The following is a 7,403-nucleotide window of genomic DNA, read 5'->3' as shown; positions in this document are numbered from 1 at the left end:
GACGAAGAACCAGAAAAAGAAAATTCAAAAAAAAGCTAAGCGGATAGTTTACAAGTGATATCCAGACAAGACAATATAGTTTTCTGGAGGTTACCTTAGGTGCTAAATATTCTACTTCAGTAGATCGTTGGTCCCTTGCTTGCATTTTCTTTGAGCTCATCAAGGGTGATGTTCTTTTTGATCCTCACAATGGTGACAATTATGATAGGGATGGGGTACAAGAACTTTACTTTTGATCATTTTGACATGCACAAACAAGTTTCTTTGATAGGATTTTGAATAGTGTATAAACCTATTTGTGGCTTAAGCTAATTATCATGTGTTGTATGTTATAAGTATGATGTGCCTACTGGTGGACTCTTAATGTCTTGGAAACCTATTGGTGTATCAAAAGGGCTTTCATTTTTGATTGATGGTTCTTGAAACTTATGTGAACAATGTTGTGGTTTTGGTGAGGTAATGGTATATTGGTATGGACTACGTATACTTACCCTCTCTAGACCCCACTTAATGGGAATATACTGGGTATGTTGTTATTGTTGTCCCCTTATTTTGGTTGATCAGGAGAGTAGGTGTGGTAGGGGGAAAATGGTCATTTTATTCAAGCTGTCTTACTTTAGCTTATGTCTAATTTATATGTGGACTTGCTTATTTCAGCAAAGCAGGCCTTTCACTTTTGGTGGAATATAATGATAAGAATATATTTGAGGTGAGGCTCAAGGAAATGAAATCTACATTAACAACTCAGCTAGCAGAAGAAGTTGCTATATCTGAAGTAATAGAAACTGTGAAGCAACATGTCAAAGATGCCAAGTTACCAGATATAGAGATTGTGTGAATTTTGTGGGATGTCTTGATTGTTGCTATTCAATGGTCACAAAAGAATCAACAGTGAAATGCTAAATTCGCTCTTCACCAGGTAATTCATGTTTAAGTCAGTTATAAGTTTCGTAATGTAGTTTTATTTTCTGAAACTTTTTGTTGGTATCTTCTTCAGAATTAGAGAAAAAAGAACTTGTGAGTGGAACCAACTAATTATAACATATAAAATATAATAATTGTAGTTCAAGGAATGAAGAAATGCTTCAGCTACTTCTATATAACAATACACAAGGGACATAATGCACTGTGTTGCTCAAAATGTTTGCATGTATTTCGATGACTAAATTATGTGTCCAGTACTGAACTTATCTTAGATAAATCTTCATGTATGATATAACATTATATCAACAAAAATACTAATGTTTACTGCTAAGTTCATACTTTGATCATGATATATATTAATAACTTTTTTCCATATTGGTTGTTACCTCCACAGGTTCTGGACAGATCTCTAAAGACAAATATTACTATGGTTTCTTCCATGCAGCACGAAAATTTCCTGAACATTTTACATTAGGAGTTGTTGTTGCCTTTTATGTAAGTTTCATTCATGCCCCCATAACTTCATCTTTTATATAATTGTGCAGTCTAGTTCAACTTTAACATATTTTGATTAATTTTATGGGATATATTTGTTACTTTCCATCAGCATATGTACCGAATAACTCTGTAAGCTTGGATGGATAGGAAAAAATAAACAACAAATATCTTAATATCTTTGCCTCTAGTTCAATTGATTTGAAAAAGAGATTTCATAGTTCTCAATTCACACCACGCAGGCCCCATTACTAGTACAATTTTGATAATAAACTCTGTAAGTTATGTATAGTTTAATATCAGAAATTAAATGTTGTATGCATTGCTAATTAATATCCACATAACTAGAAATGTGATTGAATTATTGATTTCTTTTTCACTGAATATTAGGACTAATGCAAGACTAATTACTTTTCTTTTTGGTCCCATTTTTAGTTGTCAAATTCAGATTTGTTCCAACACAACCATAATAAAATATACTTTGAATTACTTGGGCATGAGAAGATAAGGGATTGGGTTCTATAGATAAATCTTTACGGAAATGAAAGTGTTCACACAGGCAGAGAAGAAAAATTCTACCTCTGGTTTGACCTAACACTCGATTTCCATGACTATACCATCCTTTAGAACAATCATCACATAGTGTAAGCTATTTGATTTCTACAACTTTCTTAGTTTCAATTAGTTTGTTTGTCTGATTTTAATTTAACACGCAATAAATATTTGTTTCTATTTATTACTCATATGAAGTCATATGTTACTCTGGCTTGTTCCAGGTTCCACATGCCATTTTCTTCTGTCATGTGGATATAATAAAAATTTATTTATGGTTTAACATGGAGAAGATGGTGATTCTTGGCATTTTACTTTTTCCTGGTTCCACCACTCAATATGTCATTGTAATCGTCATGACTTTTGTTCTTATGACGTATATAATTTTTATGACCAACATAGGCTTATGTCTATGGATCAAAATCTGGAGCTTGTACTACATTCTTGTCCAACTATGATGCTAAATATTCAATTCGAGTTAACTTTCAGAATTAGCCATATGATCTTCCTCCATGGTCTATCAGTATTCTTCCTGATTGCAAAATTGTTGTTTATAACACCGCAAGGGCAAGAAATCCGATTGTTTTGCTATAATGGACATGCCTTCTATAGAACCGATCTTTCATGTTATGTTATTATACTATATATTTTCTATAACATCATTTCGCTACAACATCCATGTAACACCTCAGATTCTAAAACTCAGACTCTATATGGTGCTATGACCCTGAAGGACCATAAGCTAACCTATGACTAATATCTGTAATTGAGAACTGAATAATGTACTATAATAAATGTAGAAAACTAGCAAAAATTTGCCATAAGGTTCAATATTTAAATAAAACTGAATAAAGTTTAACAGTATCAAAACTAAAATATCTGTCTGAACAACTAGTTTGAAAAACACTGTAGTTTGTCTGAATAAGGAGTTGATGGGATAATCCCCCAACTAACTCCATCTACCAAAATACTGAATCTGATGCAATAAAGAAATAAGGGACATCCTCGAATGATGAGGACTCACTACTAAGTCTACTGCTGCTGGCTAAATCTAAACTGCTAAGGGTGCTCTGGATCCAGTGTTTCTAAACCTATAGTATAAGTATGCATCTGTACATGGGAATGTACTGGTACACTAGATGAGGTAAAGCTGAATACAAGGGTTCATATGCATGAACAATACTGACTTAATAACATGAGACTACTGAATGATGATACATGCATGAGTGCATAAACTATAACTGAAATAGTAGTAACATGAATACTGAATTCTAATAACTGGATTTCTGATGTCTGAGTTTACTAATACTGGTATTTAATTGACTAAAGCTGAGATTAGTCCTATCTAGCGGGTGATCTCTGAATCTGCTGATAGTGTAAATGATTGACTGATTCTGAGATTAGTCCTATCTAGCAGGTGATTTCTAGATCTAGGGAACTATCTAAGTTCTTTACTAATTTGAGTGACTGTATCTAACGGTCCTGATTTTTGTAATACTGATCTAAGTTCTATTCTAAAGACTGAGACTAAAATTGAGACTGTGAGAAGTAGTCATCTAACTGACATGCCCCAAATCTAAATTGGTGGGGTCCAACCTATAACCCCAGCTGAAAGGGTGTCAATACCATGCTACGAGTAAGGACAACTACTATGGGGTCAGTCCTAATTTAGCGGGTGACCCCTGAGACCAGTTCGGTACTAGTGGGTGATCCCAGAGTATGTCAGTCCTATCTAATGGGTGACATCTCAAACCTATGCTGGCTACATAATTTTGAAACTTAGAGATTGCTTCTGGGGATCTCAGTCCTATCTAGTAGGTGAGCCCCCATCCCTAGGTTTGCTCAGTGCTGAATCCTACTCCCAACTAAAAAACTCTGAACTGATTCTCAGACTGTACTAGACTAAGATGAATCTATTACTGATCGTACTAATTAACTGAGCTAAGATGAGTACACTGAGTTCCGTTGACTGATAGAATACTTTTGAGTTCTAAATTTACTACTGAACTGAAGCTAGAAAACTACTTATACTAGGATTACTGAGATTTTCTAAGTTCTGGGACTGTCTGAGAGTACTACTAATCATGGCATGACTGAGATTATCATGAAACTGACACTGGCTCTAGACAAGCAGCTAGTTTGTTAGGTATAAATACCCCCATGACTCGATAGCATAAGTAATACAAGATAGGACAACTCGTACATAACATAGCACGAGGCTATCATTCACAACAAAATCAAAGAAGCATCTCTTCAAGCACTTGAAAGTCATAAACTTATGCATGGATAGTTATGCATATAAATGTCTCATATGTCATTCACTAAATCTTTCAACAAACACTTAGCATACATTAACTTGTACATAAATGTGGACCACATGTGTACATGCTATAATGGCACTACTTCATTCACATGGGCATTTAATCAAACATATGGGAAGCATGCTTTGATTATACAACAATTACCACATCTAAGTATCATGGCTATATCAATAAACTTGTAACTTGAAGGGTTTATCATGAACATTATGCAATTCATCACATACTAGGTTCAAACTTTGAAACCCGTAATCTAAAATATGAATTAAAAACCAACAATCACATATACATGAATTTCAATTCACATAAATCATAAAAACTTATAAAATATAATCTTTGAATTTAGAAAGGGATTCTTGAACTTCTTGGTGGAAGGAACCCAAGAATCAACATCTAATATACTTGAAAATCTAGATTCTTGAATTTCCTGAAGACTCTTGGAGGGATTCTTGAGATTGCTTTTTAAACTTGGGGGCTAGAGTTTTCTATATTTGAGAGAGAATGCTTTTGTTCTTGAGGAATAGTGTAAATAAATGAGCAATTTTGGCTATTAAGAGTATAAATCTCGTGTATAGACTAATAGGAGCTTTAGGAAAATTACTAAATGGTCCCTGAAATTAATAACGGAATATAAAAATCCCAATTTCTCATGCTGGCATGATACAGTGAAATTACATTAGCTCACTGGAAATTGGACAATTAGGAAACTAGTTGGAGGCGTGACGCAGTGAAAATCGTGTTGCCACCTTGGTTGAGAACTGGAAAGGCACTGCGATACGATGGAATCGCATTGGTGCACTGAAAATTGACAACTCTAAAATCGAGCCTTGAAACGAAGTGCCATAATCGCAGAGGCTCACTGGATTTTAATGATTGCCATTTTGGGTGGCTCCGTGATGCTCTAATGTACCAGGTGGTACATTGTTTTACTAAAATGTCTCTAACTCTTCGCCCGAGTGTCGAATTTGGGAAAATTTGGTATTGATGAAAATACCACAGGGAATAAAAAGGTATTCATCTATGAAGCAAGATCTTTGATGTTCTAGAGATGAATTGAAGCTAGGTAGAAGTACGGGGTATTACAAGCCAAAGAGTTCCAAATCAAACGATGTTGTAATAACCGTAGAAGAATTTGGTGCAAAGGTTTTAATTTCCTCTAAGTAATGCTACAAGTTAGATTTCAAGGATAGAGCATAAGGATGATGCCTATAGGTGGTGGATTATGTTGGCAGTCATACAATAAAGAAACACCAACTGTTGATGACAGCTATAAACTTACAGCTAACAAACTATGGGAAAAGAAAATGTCACCGGAGATTCATCAGACTATCTGTGGTATATGACAGAGTGAGTACCTTACATGTTCTTGCTCTTTTCAAGTGACTATATTTGGTTTCCTAGATTATATTTTCGTTACTATCTCCAGTGTAAATATAGCACCAAATGAACGATTTCTAAAGAATGGAAAGGACCCTTATCTCACTGTTATATCATCTAGTCATGTCTTGCATGTTTTCGTCAATGGAAAACTAGTAGGTAATGAAAAAACCACTCTATTCGCGACTTTAACAATATGATTTATCCTAACAAACTATATTTTCTTAGTCTGTGCATCTCCTAATTTCTATGTATCATTTAATTTTGGGTAGGAACTTTATATGGGGCATTGGATAATCCAAAACTTACATATAGTGGCAATGTGAACATAAGAGCTAGTATAAAAATAATTCTCTTCTCAGTATTTCCGTTGGTCTCCCGGTTAGTTTTCTAATTTCTGTTTCCCCAATGCTAGCTATGGAAATTGAACATTTATTGTAAGGAATCATATAACTTTAATGGTTTTAAAATCTATTTTAGAACATTGGCGTACATTATGATACGTGGAATTTAGGAGTTCTAGGTTCAGTCACATTGAGCAGTCTCAATGTGGGGTCAAAAGACTTCGCAAAACAAAAATGGTCCTACAAGGTTTGTTCATATAACCATTATAAAGAAGTGCAGAGTGTCGATGGTTGAATAATCAATGATTTGCTTGTTCATAGGTTGGTCTAAAAGGCGAATCACTAAGTCTTCACACCTTAAGTGGAAGTTCTTCTATTGAATGGGTTCAAGGTTCACTTGTGGCTCAAAAACAATCCCTGCCTTGGTACAAGGTATTTTTTAGGATGCTTATAATGTCAACTACTACATATAGACGTTTTTATATCGATCTTAAGATGTTGCGTAACATATTGTAGCGCGATAGAGCATAGTTAATAGATTAATACCTTTTTCAGGCAATATTTAACTCACTTGAAGGATTCAACGAGAAAAAATGTCAGACTAAATGTGGACAACCTTCTCAAAGATGGTAAGCGATATCCATAATCCGTGTAACACTTAGTGAAGTTAGTACTAGATCAAATTTCTGTGAGCATTTCACGTAACAGCTCAATCCGATGTTCCAAACTGGTAATTTCAAGTGTTATGTCCCGTGATCATGGATGAAACCAAGTGCAAACCTGTTGGTAGTATTTCAAGAATGGGGTGGTAATCCAACAAGACTTTCTTTAGTAAGAAGATCAAGATAAGGAGTTTGAAAAGGTATGTGTGGTAATCTACTCAACATTGCAAGTATTCAATTGTTCGGGACATGACTGCTACTGGTCTTGGTCTGAATAAATTCTACTATGCTGGGCTTATAACGACTCTCAAGAATAAGGAACCTGTTAGGGATGATATAGCTTCCAAGGTGAGAAACTAGTGCGTCCATGTGTTTTTACAAGTTTTCCATTTTTATAATATCTTAACTTATTTGATTTTGTTATTTCCTAGAGTAGATTATTGAGCTAGTTGAGCAATCCAACAGTTGGTCAGCAGTTGAAGCACTTAGTGACGTTCCTGTAAGAACCATGATTGGTGTGACTGAAGAACTTTATAATCTTCCAACTACTGAGTATATTTTTTGGATTGGTGGATTTTTAAATATGGAATTGATAGTTTATCATGTTGTATTTCATACATGTGATGACCTAAAAAGTGTGGAGGTACCATACTTGACATCCACTAACATGATCATTTGATATGGTTCAGTTTTGCTTTATTAGATATGGCCCAAATCCTTCGGTATTTTCC

General features: G+C 34.6%; 1 pseudogene; it reads left to right on the top strand.

Annotated features, from left to right (window-relative positions):
- The first annotated feature begins 412 nt into the window (after positions 1-412).
- LOC107857967 lies at positions 413-6,859 on the top strand (annotated as a pseudogene).
- Positions 6,860-7,403: the final 544 nt, after the last annotated feature.

The sequence above is a fragment of the Capsicum annuum genome, unplaced genomic scaffold, assembly GCF_002878395.1.
Source record: "Capsicum annuum cultivar UCD-10X-F1 unplaced genomic scaffold, UCD10Xv1.1 ctg4860, whole genome shotgun sequence".
Taxonomy (NCBI): Eukaryota; Viridiplantae; Streptophyta; class Magnoliopsida; order Solanales; family Solanaceae; genus Capsicum; species Capsicum annuum.
Note: the sequence above shows the minus strand (reverse complement) of the source record. Positions and strands in the feature narration are given on the sequence as shown.